The 19,789-nt window shown below is 36.1% G+C and overlaps 1 pseudogene; it reads right to left on the bottom strand.

Annotated features, from left to right (window-relative positions):
- Window positions 1-17,404: 17,404 nt before the first annotated feature.
- LOC100687872 lies at window positions 17,405-18,087 on the bottom strand (annotated as a pseudogene).
- Between the last annotated feature and the right edge of the window lie 1,702 nt (window positions 18,088-19,789).

The raw sequence follows: 19,789 nt of genomic DNA, 5'->3' as shown, positions 1-19,789 counted from the left end.
TATGTTTTGCAAATTTTCATTGATCTTTTCAATTTATACTTTTGGTTATAGAAAAATATAAATGTTACATATACTCAACTGTTCAAAAGTTAATGATGTTGAAACCTCAAAGTTTAAATGCATGGTGGCTAGAAAACTCAAGCTCTAGAGTTACACTGCCAGGCTTTGAATCGGATTCCATCACTTTCTAGGTATGTGACCTTGGGTAAATTATTAAACCTCTCTGTGCTATAGTTTCACTAAGTGTAAAATGAGAATAATAATGGTAACTATCTCATGATGTTTTTATGAGGACAAAATAACTTAAACTTATAAAGAGGGTACTTACACAATAGGAAAATGATAAGCACAAAATAAACATTTACCACTTGCATTATTGCTTATTGTATTCAACTTTATGAATTTTAAAGATTTTTTCATTGCTTTTAATAATAAAGATAATAGTATTTTACACATCCAGAGGTAAGTTAAATACTACTGTTTTGTTGACTAAGCTTCAAATTTAGCTAATATTTTAAAAATTATTTATTTATTTATTCATGAGAGACACAGAGATAAGGCACAGACATAGGCAGAGGTAGAAGTACACTCTTCACAGGGAGCCTGATATGGGACTCGATTCTGAAACTCCGTGATCACTCCCCGGGTCAAGGCAGACGCTCAACTGCTGAGCCACCCAGGTGTCCCTTTAGCTAAGATTTTGGATATATAGACTTATAAGTTAAATGAATGATTAATTTGACTTGACTTATAAGTTAAATGAATGACTATTCTGGGGGGAATACTATTACATCTTTTTTTTTCATGTGTCTAACAATTTTATTCATTCAATCAACACGTATTTATTGAACTTCTGCTATGTACCAGATGAACAAATAGTGAATAAGACAGATAAACAACTTTGCTTTTGTAGAGCTTACGTTCCATTTGGAGAGAGGCAATAAACAAAGTAAATTAGCGTCATGAAACATATAATGGAGAATAGAGGGGATAAGGACTGTAAAAGAGAGTGTTTAAAATTTTCAGTAGGTTTGCCAGGAGAGACCACTGATTGTATTGGATTTCTATTGCTGTCAAAAATTAACACAATTATAGAGTTTTATTCCAGGGAGCAGAAATCTTGGGGACCTCTTAGAGTCTTAGAGTCTTGCCTTTCACAGAAGTAATATTTGAGCAAACATCAAAGGATTTAGAATGAATCGTGTGGGTAACTGGGGGAAGTATATTGTAGGCAGAAAGAATAGCACTTGCAAGACCATGAAGTTGAACATGCCTCATGTTTATTTATTTTTTAAAACTATTTTAATTATTTATGAGAAAGAGAGAGAGCACACAAGTAGAATGGCTGGCAGAGGGAGAGGGAGAAGCAGGCTCCTGGCAGAACAGAGAGACTGATGCAGGGCCCAAAGCAGGGCTCGATCCCAGAACCCTAGGATCATGACCTGAGCCGAAGGCAAACACTTAACTGACTGAGCCACCCAGGCCCCCCATGTGTGGCATCTTTAAACAACAATAGTACTGGAGAGGGAGGTCTGTATAGCTGAATCGAAACACTGAGGAGATGAGAAACAATGGAAGGGAGGGTATTTATTATATAGACTTTTGTAGGTCATTGAAAAGACTTCAACTTTATTTATTTAAAGATTTTATTTATTCATAGAGACACAGAGAGGGGCAGAGACACAGGCAGAGGGAGAAGCAGGCTCCATACAGGAAGCCTGACGTGGGACTCGATCCGGGGTCTCCAGGATCACACCGCAGGCTGCAGGCGGCGCTAAACCGCTGCGCCACCGGGGCTGCCCAGACTTCAACTTTAATATGAATAAAGTAAATGCATAGATAAGGCCATTGTGGAGAATTTCGAGTAGATGAGTAATATAATCCAACACTTTAAAACAATTCCTCGGGGATCCCTGGGTGGCGCAGCGGTTTGGCGCCTGCCTTTGGCCCAGGGCGCGATCCTGGGGACCCGGGATCGAGTCCTGCGGTCGGGCTCCCGGTGCATGGAGCCCGGGATCCGAGATTGAGTCCTGCATCCCAAGGAGCCTGCTTCTCCCTCTGCCTGTGTCTCTGCTTCTCTCTCTCTCTGTGTCTCTCATGAATAAATACATAAAATCTTTAAAAAAAAAATCCTCCTGCTACCCTACGGCGAACAAATTATGGAGTATCAGTGTGGGAAGCTAGTGGACAATTTAGAAGATATTGCAAAACTTCAGGTGAGAGTTATGGGGACCTTGGACTAGCAATGGTGATAAAAAATAGTTTGTGTTTTGTAGGTAATTTGAAGGTAGAGTCTATATATTTGCCTGATGGGATGTGAAAAAGAGGTGTCAACATTGATTAGAAAACTTTTGGCTTGAACAATGAGAAAACTAGAGTTTCAGATGACTGAGAATGAGGAGACTTTGAGGGCTTCAGGTTTGGATATGACATCAGATTACTGGTTTTGGTTATGGTAAGTTTGAGATGTGTAGTGGACATCTGAGTGGAAATGTCAAATGACAGTTGGATATGAGTCTGGAGTTCATAATTAGGTCTTGGCTGGAGATACAAATTTGTGAGTGTTTCACATAAATAGAAGACATTTAAAGCCAGTTAGGCTAGATGAGATCACAAATGGAATATTAAATAGAGAAGAAGACCAAGGACTGGGTCCAGCAGACTCTAATTTTAGAGGTTAGGGAAAAGGGGAGAATGAACAGGAGAGAGAAAAAGCACTAGCTGAGGTTAGATTAAAAACCAAGAGTACACAGTGACTTAGAAACCAAAGAATGGAGTGTGAGTGGTCAATTGTAGCAAGTGCTGCCGATGGGCCAGTAAGATAACGACAAAAAATTGATTTGACTTAGCACTATGGAGGTCATTGGTGGCCATGAGGGCAACAGATTCGTTAGAATGGTGGAGATGAAAGTCTCTTGAGTGATCACTAAAAATGAATGGAAAAGAGAAGACTATGAGATAGAGTGTAGACGATTTATTGAGCGGTTTTGTGAAAAGAGAAATGATAGAAGAGGCATTAGTTAGGGAAACATGGATCCGAGAAAGGGGTTTTTTTTTTTTATCGTTTTTAAAAAGAAAAAGTATGTTTTATTGCTGATAGAAGTCGTCCAGTAGAGAGAGAGAAATTGATGATAAACAACAACAAAAAAACCTTACTGGTTGGGGCCTCTAAGTGATGTAACAACTACCAATGCGTTGATAGAAAACTGCAGTTTGACAGTAAGAGGGACTCTTACTTACCAGGGAATGTAGGACAAATTCCTTAATCTCTGTGCCTCAGTTTCCTCATCTGTAGACAAAGAACTATAAAACAACAATAACATGGAATTATTATGGGGATAAAGTAAATTGGTCTTAAAGCTTTTAGAATAGTGACTGGCATTTATTGTCTTTAACATATAAGTAAAGGGTATCAGTGCCTTCAAGAAGAGAAATTGGTTATCAGAATTAGTGAATATGTTCTTAATTGTTATTCTTTCTTAGCATACTTCATAAATTTATTTTTAAAGATTACATAGTGTGATTTTTTTTATTACTTAGTATCTTTACCATTATTTTTGGTGGAACTAAGACCATAATATATTTCTCCTGAGTATACCAGGCTATTTCACTAACATATTACCTAAGACCTTTTTTCTTTTTTTAAATTTTATTTAAATCCATGTAATTAACATACATTGTATCATTAGTTTTAGAGATAGTGTTCAGTTATCCATCAGTTGCATATAACACCCAGTGCTCATTGAATCATGTGCCCGTCTTAATGCCCGTCACTCAGTTACCCTGTCCCCCCCGCCCCCACCTTTCCCCCAGCAACCCTCGGTTTTTTGCCTATAGTTAACAGCCTCTTATGGTTTTTCTCCCTCTCTGATTCCATCTTATTTTCCCTCCCTTCCCCTATGATCCTCTGTTTTGTTTCTTAAATTCCACATAGAAGTGAAATCATATAATTGTCTTTCTCTGACTTATTTTGCTTAGCATAATACCTTCTAGTTCCATTCACATCATTGCAAATTGTAAGATTTCATTTTTTTGATGGTTGAAAATATCCCATTATATATATGTATATATCCATTCATCTGTCACTTCTTTATCCATTCATCTGTCCTTGGAAATCTCAGCTCTTTCTATAGCTTGGCTATTGTGGAAATTGCTGCTATAAACACTGGGGTGCAGATGCCCCTGCAGATCACTATGTTTTTGCCCTTTGGGTAAGTACTTAGTAGTGGATTTGCTGGGTCATAGGGTAGATCTACTTTTAACTTTTTGAGGAACCTCCATACTGTTTTCCAGAGTAGCTGCACCAGCTTGTATTCCCACCAACAGTGTAAGAGGGTTCCCCTTTCTTTGCATCCTCACCATTTGTTGTTTGCTGAATATTAATTTTAGCCATTCTGACCAGTGTGAGGTGGTATCTCCTTGTGGTTATGATTTGTATTTCCCTGATGCCAAGTGATGTTGTGCATTTTTTATGTGTCTGTTGGACATTTGTATGTCTTCCTTGGATAGATGTCTGTTCATGTGTTCTGCCCATCTCTTGACTGGGTTATTTGTTTTTTGGATGTTGAGCTTGGTAAGTTCTTCATAGATCTTGGATACCAGGTAGGCCTTTATCTGATAAGACATTTGCAAATATCTTCTCCCATTCTGTAGGTTGACTTTTGGTTTTGACAACTGTTACCTTTTCTGTGCAAAATCTTCCTATCTTGGTGAAATCCCAATAGTTCATTTTTGCTTTTGTTTCCCACCTAAGACCTTTCTTTTTTTTTTTAATTTAATTATTTTAGGGATAACTGGGTGGCTCAGCGGTTGAGTGTCCACCTTTCGGCTCAGGACATGATCCCGAGGTGTAGGATCGAGTCCCACATTCCACTCCCTGTGAGGAGCTTGTTTCCCCCTCTGCCTTCGTCTCTGCTTCTCTCTCTGTGTCTCTCATGAATAAATAAATAAAAATCTTCTTAAAAAATAAAATAAACATTAATTATTTTAAGTAATCTTTACCAATGTGGGTCTCAAATTCTGAATTTGAGAACAGTATGGAGGTTCTTCAAAAGGTTAAAAGTAGATCTACCCTATGACCCAGCAATTCCACTACTAAGAGTATCAAGAGTCCCATACTCTTCCAGCTGAGCCAGCCAGGCACCCCAAATTTTTTTCTAAAAATGTTTGCATTATTATAAATAATTTAATGCAAACCCATAGGCCTTTCTCTTCAAAAAAATATGTCCTGCTGAAAGCTCCCTTATATCTCCTCGGTGAGGAGGAGTAAGAGAGAAATTTATTGTTTTAAATTGATCAAAAAGATCATTTTAAACATAAAGATATGGTAGGTGGCCTTCTAAATGTAACTTATAAAAATGTGTTTCTTAAACTTCTTTCATGACCTCTTAGAATTCACTATCACTGCTAACTGCTTTGTTGGGAAAATGTAAAATATTGCTGTTATATGAAAATTTTATCATTTATCCCATTTACTGTACTTGTGGTGAGCTATTCCTTGGGATGAGGAAGTGGAAGAGGCTTTAAAAATTACTTACATTGGGGATCCCTGGGTGGTGCAGTGGTTTGGTGCCTGCCTTTGGCCCAGGGCACGATCCTGGAGACCTGGGATTGAATCCCACGTCGGACTCCCGGTGCATGGAGCCTGCACCCTCTGCCTGTGTTGTGTCTCTGCCTCTCTCTCTCTGTGATGACTATCATAAATAAATAAAAATTTTTTAAAAAATTACTTACATTGAAAATGGTTCACCACAGGTTTCAGTATTTTACAAAATGACTTAATTGAGACCTGATGGGATATGTGTGTTTTAGTAGCTGTCAAGAACTGGAAACCAGCATTTAGAGGAAAGACCATTGAATATCAGAAAATTCAAGTCCTAGAGTCCATTTTGTTACTTAATAACTGTGTGATGTAGGGCTTCTCATTCTAATCTGTCTCATGTTCCTTCTAGCTGAAATGGAGTTCAAAACACCTGTCAGGTCTAACTCTGAAATTTATTCTCAAGAGAAAGTGAGATGTAAGTGATGGAGGTATATAAATAGCAAATGTAATACCCTGATTTTATTTCTGGATTTGATTTATGTTGGGACTCTGAAAGTCTCACAAACCCCCCAAAAGATAAGAATATGTATTGTCGCCCACTACTTAACCTTTATCCTCTTATATTCTACAAGTATGTTGAATTGCTTGAACATTATACTCTTCCTTAAGTATTCAAAATAAATACCACCAGAAAATCTTGACAACTTAAAAAATATTACATACTTTATATAGTATCCAAAACTTTTCATGCATTTTAGTAAGAAATGTGTCCTTTTTAAATATGAGGTTGTTTTTTTTTTAAATACCCTGTTAACATTTTTTTTTTCTTGAGATTTTATTTATTTATTCATGACAGTCACAGAGAGAGAGAGAGGCAGAGACACAGGCAGAGGGAGAAGCAGGCTCCATGCACCGGGAGCCCGATGTGGGACTCGATCCCGGGTCTCCAGGATCGCGCCCTGGGCCAAAGGCAGGCGCCAAACCGCTGCGCCACCCAGGGATCCCTAAATATGAGGTTTTGATATAAATCCACACATCAACTTGGAAGGCATAGTTTTAATGCAGCTGCTGTACATATTCTTCGCAGCTTATGTGTAATTTCATTAGTCATTGTTAGGCCTATTAGTCAGAAGTTTCAAATATATAATGTGGCTGTCATTTTTAGTCATTATTTTTTAAACTGCTGATATACAATTTAGTGTGTTGATATTCAGCTTTATTTGCAGATTTCTCCTTCTGTTCTTTTGCAAATCAATGTGGGTAATCTCAGAATAACAGTGCCTCTTTTACTCTAAGCATTTTAGATGTGTCATCATATTAATTTTTTGCCCTTTACCATTTCCATTAATTAATTTTGCCCTTTAACTTTTGCTGATCAATGTGGACTAAATTGTAATTGCAACATTTCTATGAAATAATACCAAATTAAGGCTGATAGTGGCATGCTGTGAGTTAGTGAGGGATATTAACATTTTTGAACTTGGTAAGTTGATTTAAAATGAGACAGAACCAACTTTTGATTTATTTTTAAATTGTAGGTGTGAGAATTTTGAATATTACATTATAATTCAAGTTTTCTTGCAGTGTCTGTTAAATACGTATGGTTTGGAAACGTGGCTTTACATTATCTCTATTCCATTTGCTGTCATTACAAAGTTAAAATATGCAGTGAGGTAAGGAAGGGATTAAATATCTCTTGAATATCTATATTAAATGCCATGCATGGATTGAAATATTGAATTTAACATAGATTACTCAATATGGGGGGCACCTGGCTGGCTCAGTCTGTAGAACATGTGACTCTTGAACTTGGGGTTGTGAGTTCAAGCTCCATGTTGAGTGCAGAGCTTACTTAAAAAGATAGATTACCCAATATGGTTGTCTATATATTCATTAAGCAAACGTATAATCATTACCTACTATGCGCCAGACAATGTACCAGATAGTGAGGGTAAAGTAATGAATAAAATTTAGTTCCTTTTCCAAAAGAACTCAGATTCTAGTGGAGAAGATGAACATATAGTCATATGTGTACAGTAAAATTAGTGCCACATTGGAGGTATGCATCGGGTACTATGGAAACACTACAGGAAAATCACTTTGATTTTCATATTTAGGGAAGACTTTCTGGAAAGCCTAATGCCACCTAATATACCTCTTAAAAATTTAGAAAATAATTATAAATGGAATACATGGACATGTAACAATAATAAAAATGACTTAGAAGATTTTGTAATCAAAGAAAGCAGAATCATTCTATTCAACAGCTAATTGGCTCCCTAAGGGTAAGTTCTTTTAAATATTTTTGCTTTCATTTCTTTTGGTGGTTCTTACATATTACTAAATTATATGATTAGACCTCTTTGGTGTCTTTTAGAGTTACTTATTTGATAACTTCTACAGGTTACTTTTGTGGTAATAAATAATGACCTGATACATTGTTAAGAGGTGATAGTATTGCCTCTACTGTTTCCTCCATGTTTTTACGTTTATCTCTCTTCACTATTTATCAACTAACCTATTGTTTATATATTATGATTTTTATCATTTGTAGTTTGATATGAGACATGCAACCAAGTTTTGCACTCTTTCAGCATTAATTGACTCTGAAAGTTTACATTTCTGTGACTATGCTGGGTCATATACTGTGCTATGATGAAATGGATTCTCTTTTAACTATCAATTACTTAAAAACATACCAAAGATGTATTTACTCCACATGTGAATCATGACTTAACAAAACTCTATCTCCACTCTTTCCCATGCTTTGGATTAGCAATTGATACTTCTTGTTTTAAAAAAGGTAATAGGCATTTTCACATATTCTCCCCATATGTTCTCAAACAGAGATCTTTTCCCAAATTCCTTCCTCCTAGCAGCATAGATCATCCCACTCTCTTCTGAATCAGTTGCTTTCTGGGACTGAGGTACCTTTCTCCAGTCATTTCCTCTAGTCCTTTCCTGGGTAGAATACATAGTTTCTGAATCACATTGCTCCTTTTCCTCTCTCTCTCTCTCTCTCTCTCTCTCTCTCTTTCTCTCTCTCTCGTCCCTTATTTTTCTAGTCAGCATCATAAACTAAGAAAAGATAGGTAGTAAGTACATATAATATAAGCAAAAGTTTTTATTCTGCTCTGTGTGTGTGCCTGTGAAAGAGAGAAAGAGAGAGAGAGAGAGAGAGGTGGAAAGATTGGACTGGGTACATCATTCTAGAGTTAAAATCTTTTTTCCGTAAAGTAGAAGACATTGATCTATTTTCTTAGCATTCAGTATTGGTGATAAATCTAAATCAACCCATTCTCACTCTTTTTTAGATAACCTGTTTTTAATCTTCAAAGCTTTTATGATCTTCTCTAGGTGGAGATCTTAATTACGGTAATTCAGCCCTCTACTTTGTACTTTAAGCGCTCATATCTTTCAATTGTGAGGAATTGGTCTGTTATTTCTGCATTAATGTTAAGCATCATATCATGAGGGCCTTATAGATACATTTACTGAGAACTTTAGACTTTATCTTACAGGCACTGCGTGTTTTGATTGTGAAAGTAGTAGTAGTGAGGGAAGATATATTTACAGATTAGAGGCAGGGAGGAAAGTTAGAAGACTTTTGAAAGAGCTCATATTGATAATAAGAATCTGAACTAAAGGAGAAAGATCAAAGTGAAGATGAAGAAAAAATAATAAAAAGATAGTATAGAAGAAATTTCTAACATTAACTAAAAATATCAAGGCAAGAAGTGCTAAGAATCCAAATAGGATAAATGCAATACAAAGTAAAACAAAACAAAACAAAAATTACCTTGGCAAATCATGATAAAACTTCTGAAAACTACAGATAAAAAGAAAACCTTAAAGGCATCTAGAAAAAAAAGATGAATTACTTTTCAAGGAGCTAATAAAGACAAGATTATCAACTATTTTCTCTAAAAAAACAGTGGAAGCAAGAAAATAAGAGTGATAATCTTTGATATGCTAAAATAAAATAAGATGTTTCATAGCTTATAATTAAAATCTAGTCTATTTCTACTTCTGTTTAATTTGCTATCCAGGGCAGCCCCAGTGGCACAGCGGTTTAGCGCCGCCTGCAGCCCAGGGCGTGATCCTGGAGACCCTGGATCGAGTCCCATGTCAGGCTCTCTACATGAAGCCCGCTTCTCTCTCTGCCTCTCTCTTTCTCTCTGTCTCTATGAATAAATAAAATCTTAAAAAAATAATTTGCTATCCAATGGGAGATGCCACTGTTCATTAAGACAAAATTTTCCTGGAATGATGTACTGTTCTGCAAAATTACAAGAGAAGAAAGATTTCATAGCAGAAAAACTACTGACTTGAATTCAGGAGATTGAGAGATCACTGTGAAAAAGTATAATTCAAATAATTAATTTTGGAAGATAATGGGCTTCGGTAGAGCAATTAAGAGATTTAAATGCTCAGTAGTTAATATGTTCTAAATGGTTAAGAGTCGTGTACAATCTAGAAGCAAGAGTCAGCATTTTTAAAGAAGATTTGTTTATTTATTAGAGAGAGAGAGCAAGGGGAGAGGCAGAGGGAGCAGGGTCCCTGCATAACCTGGGGATCATGACATGAGACAAAATCAAGCATCAAGAATCAAAGTTTAACTGACTGAGTCACCCAGGCACCCCAAGAGTCAACTTTTTAAAAACTCTCTTCTGCTCTATTGTTTAATCATTTTTACATCTCCTTTTCCTTATACTTATCATAAGAAAGTTGACATAGATCAACTGAGGCAATATTTGTAAAATATATTAAGGCCAATAATATAATGAAATGAAAATTATGAAAAGAAGGCTGTGTACAATATACAATTTATAAACAGAGTCAGAGTAGGTGTTTTCAATAACTGTTAGACAGTAAATATGAAAATAGGGCTATGCAATTTAATGTCCAGGCAGATATTATGAAAACAAAATTGAGAAGCAGTACAACAGAGTGATTAAAGGTATGGGCTTTAGAGGTCATTTCCCTAAGTGAAAATGGCAGCTTTTCAAATTATTAGCTGTGTAGTATCTGGACGCTTCTTAACCTATCTGAATTTCAGTTTCTGTATCTAGACAACTTTTTAAAGATTGTAGCATAAAATTGTAAACATTCTTCAGATGTTAGCTGTTCTTATAATGAAAAGTTGGCAAACTTAGTACAGTCATAGTAATTATATAATGCCTTAGGCAAAGGAAGTACCTGAGGAACTTTACATTTTATATAATAATGAAAGAGTGAAAACAGAAAACAAATAATTATTGAATTCCTGATAAATGGTAAGAATTTGTAGTAGAGTCAATCAATCCATTCTAGACAGAATTGAAAGTAGATGAATTATATCTTTTCATGCTAAGAAATACCTCTCTCCTTTCTACTTTTCGTGTGCCCTATCTTTTGATAAGAACTATTTTTATTCATATATATATATATATATATTAATGATTTTGTTTATTTATTCATGAGAGACACAGGGACAGAGAGGCAGAGACATAGGCAGAGGGAGAAGCAGGCTCCCTGCGAGGAGCCGATGCGGGACTCTATCCCAGGATCTCAGGATCAAGGCCTGAGCCAAAGGCAGATGCTCAACTGATAGCCACCCGAGTGTCCCTATTTTTACATTTTAAAAGATTTTTTTTTAAGTGAGCTTTACACCCAACATGGGGCTCGAACTTACAACTCTAAAATTAGGAGTTGCTCACTCCACTGACTGAGCCAGCCAGATGCTGGGTAAAACTAGTAAAAACGAGTAAAAATCCGTAAAAACTATTTTTATTTTATTTTTATTATTTTTTACTTAAATTCGATTTGCCAACGTATAACACCTAGTGCTCATCCCATCAAGTGCCCTCCTAGTGCCCGTCACCCAGTTACCCATCCCCTCATCCACCTCCCCTTCGGCAACCCTTTGTTTCCCAGAGTTAGGAGTCTCTCATGGTTTGCCTTCCTCTCTAATTTTTCCCCACTCAGTTTTCCTCCTTTTTCTTATGATCCCTTTCACTATTTCTTATATTCCACCTGTGAGTGAAGCCATATGATGATTGTCCTTCTCCAATTGTAAAAACTATTTTTAGAAAAGCATCTGAAATCAATCATTTATAACTGGATATAAATTCAATTTGTTTTTCCTTCTCCTTAGAAGATTGTCTCAAATTTGATCTTCCCTTTATTAGATATTTTACTCTACTAAAGGAAATCTAGACATTTTTGAGTAAGCAAGGCATACTTTGGGAAGTTATGAAGTGATCTTTTCAGGAATTCCTGAAGTATTAAATTAGGTTGGGAATAATTTATGTATATATCAAACACACCCTAAAATAATACAGATACCTAAGCCGGTTATTAATATCTGCTTGTTGAAAATTATTTAAATGATTTCTAAAAAAAAAAAAATCAAATGTCACTTTATAATTCGTCTTTATTGGTCACCAGACTGTGCCCTAAAGTAATGCAGAAGTTTCAAGTTTTACATAAAGTCAAATCATGAAACTTGATTATATACAGCTAAATTTAGGTATTATTATTACTATATTTGGATTATATTGGTGGGGTTGGCTTTTAACTTGTACTTATATATATGAATGCCTTGCCACTCTCAATTAGAGTCAAGCTTATACTGATCAAGAATAATTGGGCACCTGACTTGCTCAGTCAGTCAGACATATGACTCTTGATTTTGGGGTCATGAGTTTGAGCCCCATGTTAGGCACAGAAATTACGTAAAAAAATAATGAAGAAAAGTACTTCTGGTGGAGTTTCTTGGATAGCTTTCATGAATAGGAAATACTGGTCTCTATAAGTTAGGGGAGTAGGATGCTATAACAAAGAGAATAATGATTCAGTATGTTAAATAAGATAGAAGTTGATTTCTCCTTTGCATAATAGTTCAAATGGAATGGTTCTGTTCTATGAGGTTATTCAGAGATCCAGATTCTTTCTATTGGTTGCTCTATCACCCCCAAGAGCTGTCTTTCCCTGTATGGTAGAGGAAGGATCTTTATAAATCTCAGCTGATGAGAAGGAGAAGGACAACATGGTGGATGCATAGACATGGTCCCAAGATGTAGGTCCATAAGAGGCATATATCACAGTGTATTCTATGGAGAAAACAGTCATAGAAATTTATTAAGGAGACTGGAAAATTCTGTTAAGTTATATGTCTAGGCATAAAGGGAAAATAGATTTTAATAGAAAACTAGTGGCCTTTGCCTTATGGTGTGTGCTATTTCTGTTGATCGTGATAAGGTTTCTTGGTTATATGCAGGTTTTTTTTTTTTTTTTCCTGAAAAGTGTAAGAATTGATATAGTTTCTGTCTGGACCCTTAAACTGGAGAAATAATACCACCGTTATTTTTCTACATACTGTGTGCATTGTTATATCTTGACTATAATGGTGAGAAATTATGATCTTTCTTTGAATAAGATCCTTTCTACTCTTTTTAAAAACTTGTTTGATCTCAGAAGACTAGAGAGCAATATTAAAAATTGTGATTTACCTCTGTCTCATGAATCTGTTTCTAGTACTTTTTATTTAGAGGGGGAAAAGCCAACTTCTACTACTAACTCTGCAATGAAAAATAAGTTCATGGTAGATCAAAACACATTTTAATCTTTCTTCCTGAATCAGTGCTCAATTTAAGTGTTGCTTAATAGATACCTTCTAATATGTGCTCTTTTTTATTTTTTTATTTTATTTTTTAAGAGCTTAATCTTTTTTTAAAGATTTTATTTATTTATTCATGAAAGACTGAGAGAGGCAGAGACACAGGCAGAGAGAGAAGCAGGCTCCATGCAGGGAGCCCGATGTGAGACTCGATCCTGGGACTCCAGGATCATGCTCTGAACTGAAGGCAGACGCTCAACCACCGAGCCACCCAAGTGTCCCTAATATGTGCTCTTTTAAAATTATCTAGAGTACAGGTAACTTTTAATGGGAGATTTGTCAGAGAAATAAAAGATAAGGCTTTCTTTATGGTTAATAATTCATTCTTCTACTGAGATAGAATATTAGATACATTATTGTTAGAAAGAGAAGAGAATGGTGTCCATCTGTGTAGGGTAGTTATTATCCTCTAATTTTATATTATGACCAAATTTATGTTTTGATGTAACATGACTTTTTGCATGTAGCAAGTCTCCAACAGACCCAAGAAACCCCTCATTACCATTATTTACTAACATTTGCTTAAATTGTCAATTAGAAATTATTTGTTTTGGCTGAAGGGTTTGCCTTGCTAAAATTCAGCTTTCTCTGCAAGATTAATGCTTTAAACTTTATAATAATTTTATATTGGCTGAATTTGTTCTTGAGTTTCTTGAGGTTTCACTTTGATATGAGCAAGCAGAATGCTTGAAGTAGCTGTGAACAGGTCCACTGATTAGGGAAATGGACACAAAAGGATTTTTTGCTTGAAAGATGAGATTAATTTGTGGAATTGTTCTTCACAGAGGGTCACTTTGAGTTCAAACTGATTTATACAGGATAAATTAGAACTGATCATGCCCACTAAAAGAATTTATGTGCAGAAGACATGCAACATTGCCTGAATTTTTAGTCTTCATTTTTAAGTTAGAAAATTATTATTGGTGATTTAATGAAAAAAGAAAAAGAAACAACTTCATGGACAAACAATAGTGAATTGACAATACCAAGATTTAATTTTCATTAATCATGCTAAAAATTTTGATGAAGAGATTTTTAAATTTATATAGCACCTTAATAATAAAATATATTGGTGATACATCCAAAGGCTTGGTGAAATATGATTTAATTAACATGCTTTTGTTAATAAGGGTATTGATCTATCATTGATATTTTGAAGTTGTCAGTCAAATGTTAACATTTATTTTCAGCCCTGAACTTTAAATAAATTGCAGATAAGATGGCTTGGTGATGAAGGAAGAAGACCTTTTCCCCTAACTGAACAAAAAATAGGTCCTAACAAAAAATAGGTCCTGCTTGTTTTGAGATTTTCTGAATGTTTAGGCCTTTGTAAATTGTAAAGTAAATAAATAAAAGTTTAAAGTTTGTGCTAGGTAAATCTGTCACTTTAAATTGGATTCAAGACATGGTCATGGCTGCCCATAACTGTACTGGTGTGAATTCTTGAGCTCTAAGTTTTAGGTTTAGAATTTTTTTTTTTTCCTTTAAAGATGTGGGAGCCCGACGCGGGGTCTCCAGGATCACGCCCTGGGCCAAAGGCGGTGCTAAACTGCTGAGCCAGCCCGGGCTGCCCTAGGTTTATTTTTTATTTTTATTTTTTTAAAGATTTATTTATTTATGATAGATATAGAGAGAGAAAGAGGCAGAGACACAGGAGTAAGGAGAAGCAGGCTCCATGCAGGGAGCCCGACGCGGGACTTGATCCTGGGACTCCAGGATCGCGCCCTGGGCCAAAGACAGGCGCCAAACCGCTGAGCCACCCAGGGATCCCCTACCCTGGGTTTAGATCTTACAGACAACTATGTTGTCAACTCTTGTAAAGTGGTGGGCCATGTTTTATTAACCTTTCTATACCTAGTTTCTGGTGTATAATAAACAATAAGTAAATATTAAATGGATATCTGATACTTCCTTAATAGATTCACATCCAACATTAATTCATGAGTAATTATCAATTCATTTTTTAAATGCTATGTGCTAAAGAAGAGCCAAAGATGAGTAAAACAAATGTCTGGTTAACAGAGGAGAGATTAGACAAGTCTGAATATAACTATAATATTAAGTGGGGTAAGGTGAGTATCCTGAGATAAATGTAAACAATATAAAATAGAGACACAAAGGGCTGAGAGTTTACACAGAGTTTGGAGATTGAAGACGGGCTTCAGGAGGATGTAATATTTGAGGTTGAACTTTGAAAGGTGGTCATGCAGCTGCATAGTCGGTTAGAAGGGTAGTCATGGCAGAGAGAATATTCTATATAAAGTATTAATGCAAATCAGACTATTTTCCACCTCTGAATGGCCATAGCTATTCTACAACAATTGCTTCACAATATGTATTAATAATCATATTTATCATACAGGGCTTTGTGATAGACTAAAGATGGCTATAAATACTTTGCTACTCTTTCCTTTGAAAGGTAAAGTCCAATTTTCATCTTTTTGAGTCTGAGTTGTCCTTTGTGAAGCTCTTAATGAATAGACTGCAATGGAAGTGAGATTCTGGGATTTATAAGGCTAGATCTGAAGCTATGCAACTTTTACTCATCCCTTTTTGAATTCTTGCCTTGGAAAACTGTCTCTCAGAGTCCTTAACAATCATATAAGAAATTTGACTACTCTTAACAGCCACACTGGAGACATCATGTGTAAGTCTTCTGGATACCAGTACCAGCTGAACTCAGCTTTCCAGCCATTCCAGTCAAGGTATATCACATGTGTGTTAAGCCTCTAGGACCTTTCAGAACAGCCCATCTACCAACTGAATACCATATAATGACCTCAGCTGCCTCCATGTGGAGTATAAGTATCATCAATCCTAACCCTGTCTGAGTTTTTAACTGATTTAATCAACATGAAATATAATAAATGGCTGTTGTTTTAAAACATCAACCTTTAGTTTAGTTCACTAATGGCAACAAGTGACTAGAATAGGCTATTATGAAGATTAAATGATTTACTTTATATAAAACACTTAGCACATTGCCTGGCACACAGTAAATATTGGGTAAACATTTTTGCTATTATAGCATTCTTGTACCACAACCACAATTATGAACTCTGCATGTGTGTGTGTGTGTGTTTGTGTGTATGTGTGATTTGCAAGGCCTGAGAAAATAAACTAAATGAAAGGCAATAATATGATGTACTTTCATATAAAACAGGCTTTGTTCAATTGTCATTCTGAAAGGAGTTCTTGCTTTTCTCTGGTTAAGCATTAAATAATGAGCTTTTCTCTCCTTAGACTTTTTCTCATATTATTATATACTAAACAGCCCATCTGAATGATCTTCACAACTTCACTGGCTTCATTTTCTATCAGTTGTTAGTGAATTCCAAATCTTTAGTCAACTTAGTTTTGAACTTCAGATGTGGATGTTCATTTGCTTACTAAAAATCTTCACCTACATGTACCAGTGTGGTAAAACCCAACTCTTCAACTCCTCACCCTTACCCCACAGATTTCTCTTGTTCACTACCCACCCAGATGTTTCAGTCAAAATCCGAGTTTTAAGTAAAAAAAATCTGGCCTGAGACCACAAATCATATTGGTTATATGTTTGTAAAAAAGGATCATGTCATCTCCCTCTGCCGCTCACCCTGCTTGTGCACTCTCTCTCAAATAAATAAATAAATAAATACAATCTTAATAGGATCCTGTCTATAGGTGGTAATTGAAAAGTTTGAGGCTTTTATAACCCAGCTTACATACTATGATACAGGAATTTCTATGTTGTATGAAGCAACAATGTGTATAAATAGTAAAGAACACTTTACAAGTTGTGTGATACTTGGGATGTGCTAAGGAAACTACAACAGTTTGGCAACCCTTGGGAGTTAGATCTTCTCTACCTTTTGTTTATTTTTCATGCTCAAACCTATAGAGGCTTGTGACTACATACATTCAGCCGAATTTTAATCTGCAGGATGTCAATCAGCCATATAGAATTCATTTCTCCACATATTGCTTTTTTTCCCTCAGTTCAAGTTTAATAGAAGCAACAAAAGATAAAAAATGATGCCCGACTACTGTATACAGCAGTTGACCTGCCCCATAGCCATAGCTCAGGCCATTCTCCCTAGAGGAAGAAACTGGCCTCCTCAACCCCTGGAGGAAAGGCCTGTCCTGTCCTGTACAACATCTGTACGGAGTCTGAAGTCTTGTGTTTTAAGCATGGCAATAGTGCAAAGGAGGTTCTGTCTTCATGGCTGCCCTCTGCAGCCTGCCCTAAAATGGCCCAGTGCTCGCTTCTGCTTAGACAAATATTCTCTGCTCTTCTGGACATCAGGCTTGATGGTATCACTGTCAGGCTTCTAGCCAGCTAAGTACACTTCCCCATGCTTGTCAGTTAACTGGAAGTCTCAGAATCTCATCCAGGGACCAGCCCACTGGGAGGTCACTCACAGTTATCTGCTGAAGGGTACCTTTATCACCAAATGATAAAGGTGCCCCTGAACAAAATACCTTCAACAGCCTTAAGACTCCATAGTCCTGAATGCTGGTACACTTGAGATCTAATACCATGTTCATGGGTATTAGGAATGTTCGTGGATCCCAGTCTTCCTTGTTACCTGGGTATGTTGATCGATGCCAAGCAATAAAAATGAGAATCCACACCAATCACTTGGCAGTTGAGTTTCTTTTTTGTTTGTTTTTTGTTTTTGTTTTTTTGGCAGTTAAGTTTCTTAAATTCTTCTGCTCTGTCACTGGAAGCAATGATCTCTGCAGGCCACACAAAGGTGAAGTGAAGAGGGTAAAAGAAGAACACAATCGATTTTCCTTTGTAGTCAGATTGGCTGATATCATTGAACTGGCCATCTGACATAACAACCATGGCTTTGAAGTTGGGGGTAGAGTGCCCAATTTTGACATTTCCTGAAGACATCTTGACTTGGCAGCTCTGAGACAGAACACTCCAAAGACTAGTCAGGAGGAAGACACTATACATTTCTTAACGCATTGCTACTGTTAGCAGTGGCAAACCCATTTTTTTTTCTAGTTGGCACACATGCATTTCTTCTCTTTGTAGTCATGTCAAACATAGACATTTTTCTACACTAGCTATGTGTCCAGTCCCACATGAATACTAAAGTCTTGATATTTTATTTTATTTTTAAATTTTATTTATTTATTCATTAGACACACACACACACACACACACACACACACACAGGCAGAGACACAGGCAAAGGGAGAAGCAGGCTCCATGAAGGGGACCCAATGTGGGACTCGATCCAGGGTCTCCAGGATCACACCCTGGGCTGAAGGCGGCACTAAACCGCTGAGCCACCCGGGCTGCCCAAGTCTTGATATGTTAAATGAAATTTAATCAACTACTTAGACTTAATTATTTCATCTCCTAATGTCATTTTTAATATAATCTTTATTTGTATTTCAGTACAACTTTATGATAATTTATGGTACTCTAATCTTTAATCCTGGTAATAATTGTAACAAAAATTTCTATGGGTTAAATTTGGGAAACACTCTTTCTGTTGAAGATTTACCATATATGCTAATATACTTAGTAAGTAAAGGCTTGTGGGAAAATTATACTTGTTTAGCTTGTTTAATCCCATGGTTGCCCTGCAACTTAAAAAAAAAAAAAGTTCACATTTGTCAAGCTATTTACTCTTTAGTTTGAAAGACTTGGAACTTTAAAATTGATACTCACTTTAGTTAATTTCATGAATGCCTTTTCTATTGCATTGACTCATTGAGAGAGGAAATCTTTTATGTGTATACTTTCCACTTGGGTAGACTACATAAGAGTCTTTTTTCTCTTTCTTCAACAGCTTCCCTAATTGTTCACTATTGCTTTAGATGATTTCTGAAATTCCTTGACAATCAGTCTTAGGTGGGCTTGCTTTCTGAAGGTGAGACTTTCTCCTTTCACTGACCACATTCAGACATTGCCAAATCTGCCTGTCGTATTTTTGACTCTATGCCTTTTTCCTTTCCTTTTTTTGCATTGCAGTCTTTGTCTTGCCAATGCTCTTTCAGCTTAACAGAATATTATTTTTGTGTTCCCACAATGACTTTATAAGAAAATTTATCCATTAGAGGATAGCTGTATACCTCAGAGTGCTTCCTTTAACAAATTATTTTGCATAGGTTTCCTTTAGCCTCAAATCTTCTGTGCACCTCATATGGGTTCCAAATATCTTTGACTTTTCAGAAATGCATCCGTTGTACAAAATGAAGCATGTCTGTAATGAGCTTACAAGCATGTGCTACTGTAATAGCACTAAAGGAAGAATAGTGTTTTGGCAGAGACATTAATTAGTTGCTTTAGTAAAAACAGCTACAACTCCATCTTCTACTCAGCATAGAATATGCACTTTTGGTCTTTAGGTCAACTCATATAAGACAATTAACTGGCAGGAAAGTCAGCACTCTTCACTACATGGATACAACAATATCAGGGAAGTGTTAGAATAACTTAAACTTCCCTAATGAGCTTCAGGACTTTAATGAGAAGATTTTCTATGCTTGTATAATTAATATTGCTCTGTGATAGAAAGAGGACTCATGTATGTACGTATGTCAAGGAAATGTAGAGCAAAAGAGTTCAAGATAAATGATTA

This window comes from Canis lupus, chromosome 8, assembly GCF_011100685.1.
Source record: "Canis lupus familiaris isolate Mischka breed German Shepherd chromosome 8, alternate assembly UU_Cfam_GSD_1.0, whole genome shotgun sequence".
Lineage (NCBI taxonomy): Eukaryota > Metazoa > Chordata > Mammalia > Carnivora > Canidae > Canis > Canis lupus.
Note: the sequence above shows the minus strand (reverse complement) of the source record. Positions and strands in the feature narration are given on the sequence as shown.